The sequence below is a fragment of the Adiantum capillus-veneris genome, chromosome 28 (assembly GCF_014529385.1).
Source record: "Adiantum capillus-veneris isolate H3 chromosome 28, ASM1452938v2, whole genome shotgun sequence".
Classification (NCBI taxonomy): Eukaryota; Viridiplantae; Streptophyta; class Polypodiopsida; order Polypodiales; family Pteridaceae; genus Adiantum; species Adiantum capillus-veneris.
The window spans coordinates 130,292,578-130,305,229 of record NC_140958.1 but is presented as its reverse complement, the minus strand read 5'-3'; the positions used below and the strand labels follow the sequence as shown (position 1 = coordinate 130,305,229).

The window sequence follows — 12,652 nt, the reverse complement described above, 5'->3', positions numbered from 1 at the left end:
TGCAAATGAACATTGTTGCAGTACTTATTTACTCATCGAAGAAAAAATCTACAAACACTTCAAGAGGCATAAATAGTGCGAGCCGATCTATTTTCGTGGCAATTGAATACTTGAGGGACTTTTGTATATCCTGAAACAACTTATTCCTAAAGCTTTCACTAGTTTGTGAAGCTAGCAAGGACCAATCCTTGCTATCAAAGGATGGAAGTAACAAAGGAGCTACACGACCCCAAATAATGGAAGTTCTCGGTTCCACATATGACATATCATAAAAGAAAATTTCATTATCTGCAAGTTCCTTGTGTTGTCTTCCTAGATACATTTGCTCACCAATAAATGCATGGAAAGCATCAAAAATCCCAACTATGCAATCAACTGGTTGCCAATCTGTCCTATTCGATGGATAAATATCTGAAACATACTAAAGATGATATCCACCACTTAACCTTTGAATATAATCATGCACTAAGCGAGATGCTCAAAATAACTTACAGTTGGGTCGATGCCTTGGAAAACTTGAAAGAGATGTTTGCAACCTTAAGTTTACATGCTGGAAAGCATGTTGTATGAGGACCTCTTTCACGCTTTGTACACACACTTTAAACTCTTTAACTTGTCCCTTGAAAGCCTCCACGAAATCATTGCGTTGCCTCCTCTTCCTCCTCCTAGTTTGCAGTAGAACCCAACTTCCGATAGTTATTCGAGATTGTATCCATGCTTGATCGTTTGTAGTATAACTGTGAAAAGTGCTAACAGAGTCAATGGTAGTGCTAGGCCTTCGAGAAGTATTCATGGTGTACAGTAGAATACACAGAAAGGTTAGCGCAAATATGAAAAAGGGAAGAAGTTTTGAGAGGGAAGTAGAGCTACTCAAAGTCATATTTGGGCGGGAACAAAGATACTAGATAGAGTCTTCAATGAAAGTTCTGAAATTCCTCGGTACAGAGTTAGTACGACTTACGGCATTTATACCTTGAAAGCGTGAAATTGTGCAATTTGATGAACAAAAATAATATTTTTTTCCTTTTTTTAAAAGAGCTTGACTCCAAAATGTCGATTTTCAACGTAACGTTAGCCTCTTCCTCATTGGTCGAGCGCCACTTTCTCTCTAAAACTGAAAGGTCCAAAAGTGAGTCCAACTTTCTCCTAATGAGGTGTTTTCTAGGTCTTCTTCTTTTTGTTAGGCTCATCTAAATGGTTAATGCATCGGAGATTGAATGACATACACGGGTACCGCGTTGAGAGTTTTTACTTGGCTTTGCTTAAACACCTGGCGTCAGGCATCAAAGAACCGTGGTGCCTAAATTGGTATTGTTGGTGTTGATACCCTACCACCTACTGGTACTTGGGATCCTTTCAGAGCTCGGGTTCATGGAGGGAGACAAAGCGGCCTCAGCTTATGTCTGACTCAAGTAGGTTGGAGGTGTTTTGGCTCGCTCCCGACGAAGTGAAATTCTCTCTGTTCGTAGTAGAGCGGAAGTGGTTGGGTGGACCAGTCGATCCCTACACACAGGGTCCAATGCTCTGTTAGTTATTTTGTCATAAATGTTTTGATGTTATGGTATACCCAGATTTTTTTATTCCATTAATACATGGTTTCCTGTTTCATTTAGATGGGGCATTTAAAGATTCTATGTTGTCATTCTCTCAAGTCTCGATGCACTCTATTTCATCCTCCACTATACTCTCTCTCTCTCGTCCCGCAATGTGGTGTACACATATATTCACCCTTCGCAATGTTATATTTTTCTTGAGTATGCTTTCATTCATAACACCCATTCAAAGGTAGCACTAGCCGCTAAGTTCCTCTGGATGCAGTCCGGATCATGGCCTAAACTCCATGCTTGGTCGGGCATTGAGAGCCCCTCACGTATACAAATGCTTTCGCAACTCTGATGTATATTGAAAATTGTATAAAGGTGTGAATTTTATATTTTATGCATAGACCGTTGGGGAGGGGTATCTCTCACCTGTTGCGCATATCCCACAATCAATGGATTCTATAAGTGACGATGTTTCGAACAGGAAGCTTATCAAGCACTTATATATGGCCCACCACATTTGGCATATATATCGACCAAGGTAGTGTCCAGCACAACATCTTTTTTTGATAGCCTCTGACAGCAATATAGTTGTGATTGTTTTTGTCCATAGCAGCATCTTGCGTAGATCCACATGCATAGGGTTATTGCATCTAGAGGGAGGCCCTCACTATGTATTTGTTGAAAATTTTTTGGCCCTGCCCCTGTGAGGCAAATCTTGCAATCACTACATTCCAAGAGTCCGCACTCTTAACTGGAAACTTCTCAAACACTTTTTGTGCTCTTTGAAGTGCACCACGTTTAGCAAACATGTCAACCATGATGGGAATGGGATCGTGCTAGCTATGGTGGATGAAAGAGAAACATCGTGCACACAAGTGAGTGTGTGTTGGCTAGGTTATCACTCAAGCAAATTAGATTCCAAGATCAATTAACTTGGACTCATAAACATGATCTTGAGTTGTTGCTAAGCCATCACAAGCTCACCATAAACAAGAGAGATGTAATGCAAAATAGACTTGGTTTATTTACTCTCATGAAGTGAGCTTTAAGTAACTCTACAGCCTTGCACCAATACATCTAGAATAATTCACCTCTTCCCTCCCTACCAAGTTTTACTGTAAATACCGGCAAATGCTTCAAATTTTGATCTAAAAACCGGAAGAGTTCAATCTGTGCCCTTATTTCTTCTAATAGGAAAGATGTTTTTGGTAGCTTCTTGTACCAAGGAGGAATCTCTTCCTTCCTCCAAGAATTAGGTGAATTGACTATATTTGGACTTTATAAAAAAATTTATCTAACCAGCCTTAGGTCTTGTGTGTTTTCTCACCTTCCAATTTGACATTTAGTGGTAAGTTTCAAAATTTTCAAAACAAAATAATCATTATTTCAAGTGAGTATCATTGTACGAACGTTTTATGGAGCAAGGATATGGTGCACACAAATGTAGAGTGGGGTGATTAATAAGCAGGTGGGTAACCATCCTTTCGAAGGTCACTGACAGCAGTGAGTCTGCCCTGTGCTTCACAGCCGGCCTGTTGCTCGCAGAGTCGTTGTTCTATCAGCTGAGAGACGGCGCCAGGGGCTGATGCTGTCACATTATGTCCCTTGCTCTTAAGGTATGATAACACATCCTCTGGCTCCTCGATGAGCTCGCCGGATGCTGTCGTCCAATTCTCATAGTTCAAAACATTAGGTATCAACTGGGCAAGCCAAGATAACTAGCTCATGTGCTCAACAAGAAAATGAGCACCCAGATATCCTGTACATGGATCTCCAAAGTAGGAGCCCATACCACAAAGACAGTTCCATACATCGGACACGAAAATGGAAAAGTACGAGTTCATGAACAAAAACAAACCTGGTGGTGCACTCTTGGTTGGGATATTGATGCTAATGGCGAATAGCCTTTCCAAAACCTCTCTATAAACACCTGTGTAGTTGTTGTGAATATCTGAACACCTCCGCTTCCCCCCAGTGTGGCAAGAAACTGCCCTTCCTGAAAGAAAGGACAGGAAAAAAAAAGGTTCATGAGAATCATCTGGTTTGCCTTCATTTGCCAAATGGGCTTTGTATGCAAAACACCCAAACCACTGGTCATTCTGAGATGCTTAAATGAAGCCCACACGTAGCAGAAACCGTGCAGGAAAATGATGCAGTAACTCCTACTTGCCTTCATGATTATAGAAGGAGACATGGATGACATTGGGCGTTTGTAGGGCTTAATCAAATTTGCTGTTGGAGCTCCAGGGTCTGGGTAATGAGAAATCTCCCATTTCGTTATTCATCACGATGCCTGTTGATTTTGAAAGAACTTTTGCACCAAAGGCATAGTTGATCGTGCTCGTCATGGATACCACATTGCAGTCTTGATCTACTATATTGACATGACTTGTACCATGATCGCTCGATTGAGTCCATCTGAAACAGACACGTTGTCACACATGGCAGTTTGTTCCAAAATTCTAAGAGGGACATCCCTTGCTCTTAAGGATTCCTTTTTTCCTTCGTTCCTACAGATATTCATGACAAATCACCAAAAACTTGCATCTTATGCACCAGTAGCCCTACACTAATTCATTGATAAAAACAGATTCAATGGCCTGGCCAATGTACTTTGAATCATTCAAATTTTCGAACAAGTTAAACTTTTGTTGAGGCCACAAAATAAACATAATGTGTCCAAACCAGAGTGAATGTTGCTTTCAGCTACAAATAGTGAAATTGTTTATGGAGACTCGTTACCTGTTTCTTGAAATTTTTGGAGGTGAAGCCACAAATTAAGCACCTACAGAAGCAATGCAATACCTCCACAACAAAGCCATAAAATTCTGTGTTCTTGTGCAGCTAAAACGTTGGTAAATATGTGCCTCACCTCTCCCTGCAGTAGCCCATTTCCATAGTTTTACTTTGAGCTGGCGAGAACAATGTTCCCCGTGCACAGATACTTTTTACCAAGATAACCAACCAGGACACTTTTCACAGATCACATGCTTTGATGCCTACTCCAGTGAATTTCAAGAATTTATAAGATGCAGTCTCGAGATGAGGCCCCTCTTCTTAATCCACATCTCCAAACCAAATAATTCCATGAATCTCTGATGTTCACCTGCCACCATAATAACTTGGAGGAAATGTCCTGTTATCGTTGATACGCTTTTGAAGCTCGGCAGCGTATGTTGCATTCAGCATATCGGACACAAGATCTTTTACATCTGCAAAGTCCGGATCCCCAAGATGCATGCGAAGAGCGAAGGCATGCTTAGAGGCCTCCACTGTACGGTGCAACCCCAAAGACCCATTTACTGCTTTTAGAGGGTCCGGATATGCGGCCAAAATGTTGAGCACCTGCAAAGAAGAAATCCTGAGCAAATTAGGGTCTAGAAAAAAAAAATGGCATAAAAAAAAGGAGCTCACTGTAGAGAGGCTCTTTATCTGCTCATTGCTGAGCAACCTTAAGAAGCATCATAGCAAGAAAGTGCAACAAATCATACAAACCACCTTCTACAAGAACTAATGGTTTTCAAAACAGAGAATAGCTATTTACCAGGGCCATACACACTCCTCCAGAAGATGGTGGAGGCATTCCATAAATGGTGAGTCCCTGAACTTCATGCACAATTGGGTCAAGAATCTTTACTGCATATTCCTTTAGATCCTCCTTTGTGAGAATACCACCTGCATCTTTGACATCTCCCACAAAGCTCTCCCCGATTTGGCCCTTGTAGAAAGCATCTGGGCCGTCCTGGGCAATCAATTTGAGACTCTTTGCAAGTGATTTGCGAAAGCAAACATCTCCAGCTTTTAGCAATGTCCCATTAGGAGCGAACACCTCTCTGAATCCTTCATCAGATAGAATGCTTGCCGAAGATGCACTGAGTGCACTTGCGAGGTACCATCCCACTCTGAAGCCATTGTCCGCGAGTCGGATGGCTGGCTTCACTAACGATTTCCATGGTAGACTCCCATATCGCTGCCACACAAGGTAAAGGCCTGCCAATTCACCTGGGACAGCTACAGAGAGACCACCATTTAGTTGCAGGTCTGCATTTTCCGAGTACATGTCCTGTGAAGGCAGGGAAAACCAGTTAACACATTGTTGCATGTTTGCACCGGCGTCGTGCAAAGGATCAAGCTTACGACCAATCCCACAAGGCATAACTATGCTAATCGGATATGCACTCATTTCAAACCTCACTTATGCGGAATGCTAATCGGATATGCACTCATTTCAAACCTCATTTATGCGGACATAACCGGTCCCCATCCTTGAACAATGAACGATGTCAGTTCAGTTAAACCTTAAAAAATTCGGTTCACCGAGCTTCTATCCAGCTTACAGGCAAAACAAGTACAATTGTGCAATGCATTTGCTCTTGCAATCATACACCCTTGCATACAACCCGCTTCGTGACATAAGAACCATACTATTATGCATCCTAATCAGTGACTGGAAATGGCAGCAGGCGTACTTTGGATCATAGCTAGTTAAATGTGTGGGATGGAGTCAAAAATGATCATTCTCGACTCCAATCCATCCCCTAAGTCGGCACGGAAAAAGGTAAGAGTAGGCCCCAGATGTAAATACTCTGCAAACGGACACAATTATCCTTAACCTAAACATACATCCTCCACATGAATGTCGACACAATCCTCTCTATGGACTGCCAGGCATGCACATCAGACAAAGGCACATGAGCAGCAGTATCTGCTGACCTGGTAGGCAGCTGCCGGTGCAACCTCGCGGAAGTTGAATGCTATGGCGGCAGTAGAATTAGCAGGGCGGAACAGGAGGAAGGCGCCTCCACCAATGCCACTTGCTCCTGGGCTGAGCACACCCAAGCATAATGCCACAGAGACACATGCATCGACAGCATTGCCCCCATGCTTTGCCATCACATTCCTCCCGATTGCGGAAAAGCGGCCCTCATCAGCACCGCTGTGACCATAGGCCACTCTGCTTAGACCACCCTCGTAAACAGCTCCTGTACCATGGACTGCGAGGACCAGAAGGAGACTGATGAGAGTAGCTGCGGAAGGCATCATTGTCTTGTCCAAGGCAGAAGTATGCTACTCTCGGAACTACTTGTGTGTGCGAGCGTTGCGCAAGAATGGTGTTGTGGGTAAGTGTGGGTGTGTGTTGTTGTTGTTGTTGTGTGTTTTTTCTTGTTTTGGGGGAGAGAGAGAGAGAGAGAGAGAGCGCCAGGCAGAGGCAGAGGCAGAGGCTCTCTCTCTCTCTCTCTCTCTCTCTCTCTCTCTCCTCTGCAGGGCGCTCTCTCTCCCTCTCTGTGCACGGTTTGTACGTAAATAATCACGAGGCGCGTTCTTGATGGAGACCTCGCCCGCGTGCAGGGAAACTTGCCGGCTCTGCCTGGCTTTCTATCATATAGACTTAGCACATGAAGAGGAAGGTCATCGGATCGGCCAGCGGATGAAGCTACCTGCTGGTCGGCTGAAATCTAGGTGGGTGAGCACATGAACAACTCAGCTGGAGAACGTGAGGCAAAGAACACACCATCGTTGGCGAGAGAAGAGGAACAGGACAAGAAGAGCTGCGTTGCTGTGAATTCATTGGCCCGGCCAGTGTTGTGTCGACTGGCTGGAAGAGGTGGGTTGTGAACTTTCTTGGTAGGCGGCCAACCAAAAAGTGTACGCCACGTCAGCTTGTGACCCAGTCGGCCGAGGTGCGTTCTTGATGGAGACCTCGCCCGCGTGCAGGGAAACTTGCCGGCTCTCCCTGGCTCGCTATCAGAGTCCTCTCTCTCTCTCTCTCTCTCTCTCTCTCTCTCTCTCTCTCCATCCAGGCCATGCAGTGTTCGGGAAAAGTGTGCCGCCTTGAGCCGGTTGCAAAATCAAAGTAGCCGGAGGGCAAGAAGGAGAAAATTCCGCTTAAAATACATGAAAAATAGTGTAATTTTGCAAAAATAATGGCTAGCGTTGTAAAATTTCCAGTTCAAATTTGTCTTGGAGGGATTTTTGTATGTTTGTGAAAATGATTTTTCCCGAATAGTGAGGCCATGTAGCTTTTGTAATTTTGTATTTTCTATTAATATAACTCTGCCGCCTTTTATGAGAAAAAAAAAAGACCTTGCCCGCGTACAGGAAAACTTCCCATCGACTTGCGGCCGTCCCTGTCAAATACATAGGAGGACTACCCTCAGCCTTCAGGATTATATAACACATGTCATTTAAAAGGGGGGGATAAGGAGATCAATGCATGGGAAATCCACGCGCAACCGTCGAGACGATCTGCACCGTGGATGCTTTCTTAAAACTAAACCCAAACCCAGCTAGGGGTTCCGTCCGAGTTTAGTCCTAGGCCAATCTAGGTTTTGCGTTTATAAGATTAAGTTAAATTGGCTATGCTTACAATCGTGCGTGGACGGGCATAGTGGTTAGCTCATGCTTCAAAAAGCACTAGCGCGTGAGATCGTGGGTTCCATCCCCCGCTCCTCACCTATGCCCCCATTTTTTGGGGGCTCCCACCTACCTCGAGATGCCCGCAGCACTTCTTCGTCGTGGATCCCCTTACTCGCTCTCCATGTCACTTAGTGTCGTGGGAGGACTACCTATCAGTGCTCGAAAAAAACTTGCCAAAATATCCATCTAATTTGTTGAAATTCTCAAAATACCCCTCAAATTTCAAAAAAATCCCAAAATACCCTTGTATCTATTTTGGTTGGATTGTTCTGAAAATTGAGATCCGTTTTGGAATGCTTATCATGTAGTTTGTCACAAATTACCTCGCAGAAAAGGAAATTGTGTTATAAAATAACGAAGCAATTCATCTCCAAAGCTTGCATAACCAACTCAACTTCTAGTTTTAGGATCTTGATTGATACACTATCAGTCTACTTATGGAAAGCTAGAAATTTGTTATTTTTGGAGGAATTAAATCTCACAACCAAGGGTATTTTGCGCGTTTTGGAAAATTTGAAGGGCATTTTGGAAATATATGACAAAATATTGGGGGAATTTTGGGAATTTTGGAAATTGGAGGGGTATTTTGGTAATTTTTCGTAAAAACTTTTTTCCAAAAACTTGGCAAACCTACATATGTGAAACAATAGAGGTAAATTGACAAAGTTTGAAGGTTTTAACACCAAATTACTTCAAAATTTTGTAGGTTTTTTCACCTTCAAATATAAAAGTTAGAGGTAAATTTCAAAATTTGTAGGTGAGATTACACTAAACCTAGGTCTTTTTCAAGCACTGCCTGAGTACCTATATTCACAAGGTGTGTTCCTGATTAAAGACCTGGCCGTGCTCACATGGGGCGTTTACCAAGGCCCGTCCGGTGGAAAAGCACAACCTGGGCTACCAATATACCATGCCTCGCTCAGCCAACGATGCCAATGTAGATCATCTGTCACGCTGTTCCGTATCACGACCAATTCGGCCTCTTCCCTCCACCAAAACGGCAACGTTGACCACTGACCGTTTATAGTGCCAGTGAGAGCAGCGGTAGCTAAGTGCATAGGCATGGTGGGCTTTGTGTACTTTTGCGGTGGAAGCAGCCACCAATGCCATGCATGTGCACAAGCTATCTGATTGAAGACCTGGACCTTGGAGGCTGACTCGCGTGTAAGAAAACTTGCATTCAAACGTTTACAAAAAAAACTGGAAAATGTATCAAAGAAAAAGGAAGATAAGGTACAAATGACCCACACGAAGGGAGTGGGTCTAAATTTACAACTCCATATTGTCTTGTTTCATCCTATATCTAGAGCTAGAATATACAACAAAAGCAGCTTGGAGTTTTATTGTTGCCATCCGAATAATCTTTGTAGGTTGGATTGAGGGCCTTGAAGGACTTGGGCATCTTTAACCTTCATACATATTGACTCTCCAGCTTGTTGCAGATGGAATGTGAGTACTAGAAGGAGATGGGTGAGAGTAGTTGTGGAAGGCTACGTTGCCTTGTCCAAGGCAGAAGTATGCTACTCTTCTTTTTGGAAAGTGCTGGAATATATTAAAAGGAAATTAAAAAGTACAATCTTGCTTCACAGGTAGGGAGAGAGGCATCCCAAAAGAGAGAAAAATTACAATTGTAGACATGACTCTGCCATAATGAGTCTTTCCCTAGAATAGAACTTCAACATAAGTTCTTTCCAGCTTTGCCATTTATGGCTCCTTTGAATAGAATATAGGGGCCAATGATATACATCCTCCATTTTAATCAAACATGAAAGTTGATAGGCTAATGTCAAAGCATTCTCTTCCCTCTTTAGTTGAAACAATGTTTCATTCCTTTGAGTCCAACAGGCCCATAGGTAGGCAAATCTCCACATATTCCATAAAGGAATATCTAATATGATATAATCACCTATAAGAAGCTCCTGGGCAGAAAATTTCTAAGGATGTAGTTCGTTACAGTGTCTACTAAGCACTTCAATATTTTTTGAATTAGCTAGACAATTGTTGGAACTAGGGTTGCAGAGAGACACACACAGCATGGAGAAGACGAAGGAACCTCAAGGCACACAATATAGAGTGTGTTACTTAGTATGCAATGGAAAGATTGATAGCGCTAGAGTGATGGGCGTATATACAATGCTCGGGGGGGAAAACCTCCTAAAAAGAGGGAAAAAATACCCCGACGGTCCTAGTGTGTTCACACACATCACTACCACATGTATATAGTAACAAATCCCCCCTGGAGTGATGCGGTGAACGAGAGCTAGCACATGAGTAAAGGGAAGTGCCATGCCCTAAGGACATGATCAGTCCACAACGGGAAGTAAGCCCAAAGCTTTGCGGAAAGCTTCAAGCTTCTCATGAGACAATGCCTTTGTGAAAAGATCTACAAGGTTTTCCTGTGTTGGCATATAAGCCAAGCTAATCTCTCCTACTGAGAGCCTCTCCCTGACATAGTGGTAATGCACCTCAATGTGCTTTGTGCGAGCATGAAAAATTGGGTTCCTCGCAACTGCCAATGCGCTCTGACTTCAGTGTAGATAGTGTTGGCAGTATCCTGTCCAACACCCAAATTAGCCATAAGGCGTCTGAGCCATACACACTCAACCGTAGCTATGAAGACTGCCCTGTACTCAGCCTCACAACTCGAAGTTGCCACAGTAGGTTGCTTCTTGCTCAACCATGATATACATGAACTGCCAAGCATGAAACAAAAACCACTTGTGGACACTCGCATGTCAAAACAACCAGCCCAATCTGAGTCTGAAAAAGCATGTAAATATGGCGGCAATGATGCCCCCTTGGGATAAAACAAGCCAAGATGTAAAGTGCCACTAAGGTAGCGAAAAATCCTCTTGACAGTCTGCCAATGCTTAGACCCTAGGATATGCATAAATCTGCTGACGGCCTGTGAGACTGCAAACTGAATATCTGGCCTCATGTTGCATACATAAATGAGGCAGCCAACAGTAGTTTGGTAAAGAGTGACATCAGCTGGATCGTCAGCATCATGTAGACTCAATTTCAAACCTGTTTCCATGGGAGTGTCAATAGGTTTGCAATCCTCAAGTCCAAACTTACATAGCAATGTCTCTATGTAACTTTTTTGACACAAGGCATACCACCATCACACTGCTTAAACTGTATACCCAAGTAATGATGCAACAGCCTCAAATCTTTCATCTTGAAAGTAGCATTCAAATCAGTCTTAAATTCAGTAATATGTCTTTCATTTGGTCCAGTGATCAGCAAATCATCAACATAAAGAACCACAATGAGAAGTACATCACCCTCATGCTTTACATACAATGTGCTTTCTGATGAACTATTACGAAAGCCTCGTTTAACCAAATGAGTGTCACCTTTCTCATACCAAGCACGAGGAGATTGCTTCAACCCATACAAAGCCTTCTTACATCTGCACACTTTGTCCTCTTGTCCTTTTATGACAAAACTGCGAGGCTGTGTTACATAAACTTCCTCAAATATGTCACCATTCAAGAAAGCAGTAAAAATGTCTGATTGATGTACATCCCAACCAAAATGAGCTACCAATGCACATAGAAAACGCACAATAGTCATACGACAAGTGGGAGAAAAAGTCTCTTCATAATCTATGCCTTTTTGCTGTGCATAACCCTTTGCAACAAGTCGAGCCTTATGGTGATCTATCTCACCATCCGGCTTGCGTTTCAACTTGTAAACCCACTTCGTACCAATGGCCTTTTTAACAGGAGGCAAATCACATAAAGTCCATGTGTCATTTTCTATAAGTGCATCATATTCTAATTGCATGGCAGCCATCCAATTTTTTGAATTCTGTGCTCCATCAAAATATAGAGGCTCCTCAACATCATGTAAGCTAGACACAACCAAAGCATAACAATCCGATTCATAAGATGCATGGCGAGAGCCTGAACAAGTACAACTAGACAAAGGTGCATCCAATTTACTGTCACGCAAAGTGTGCACCAGCCATTTTGGCATACCTCTAGCTTGCTCATTTTCAGCCCTTTCCTCATCAAGTACATCATGTACATCTGCATCAGTAATAGGCTGATCTGTAACATTTTCTGAAACCCCCATAGGCTGTACATTTGCCTCATTGGAAATTACATTCGTATTTCCACCACTGAAAAGAGGCAACAAAGTGTCATAAATGTCATGTGAGCTTACATTACTGTCTCTAGTACATGACAGCAAGGGCTGAACAGAATCTTCCACAAACACTACATCCCGTGAATCCAGAATACGCTTTGTTTGCCGATGATATAACCTGTAACCTTTGCTTTCAGCACTATAACCAACAAAAATACATTTGACAGCCTTATCATCGAATTTTGTGCGCTGTGTTTGTGGCACCAAAGCATATGCCAAACAGCCAAAAACACGCATGTGCTCAATAGAAGGCTTTCTATCATGCCATGCTTCATATGGAGTAATAGACTGCAAAGCTTTCGTAGGACACCTGTTATGTACATAAGTGGCACACATGATGGCCTCAAGCCAAAAGAATGCAGCAAAGCTTGACTTTTGACCATACATCATGCCATTTCCGTCAGTGACCTGTTTTCCTCTCAGCAACACCATTTTCCTGAGGTGTATAAGGCATTGTACATTGGTGTTTTATCCCACGACTAGCCAGAAATGCATTAAATTCATGAGACATATACTCCCCCCCTCGATCGGAATGG

General features: G+C 42.9%; 1 pseudogene across 1 annotated transcript; it reads right to left on the bottom strand.

The window, feature by feature from the left end:
• Positions 1–1,509: 1,509 nt before the first annotated feature.
• LOC147421314 (glutathione hydrolase 2-like) lies at positions 1,510–7,099 on the bottom strand (annotated as a pseudogene). The gene is made up of 6 exons (XR_015186925.1): positions 6,258–7,099; positions 5,089–5,607; positions 4,651–4,889; positions 3,711–3,962; positions 3,403–3,536; positions 1,510–3,244 (listed from the first exon to the last, which is right to left on the bottom strand). The product of XR_015186925.1 is annotated as a glutathione hydrolase 2-like (transcript).
• Positions 7,100–12,652: the final 5,553 nt, after the last annotated feature.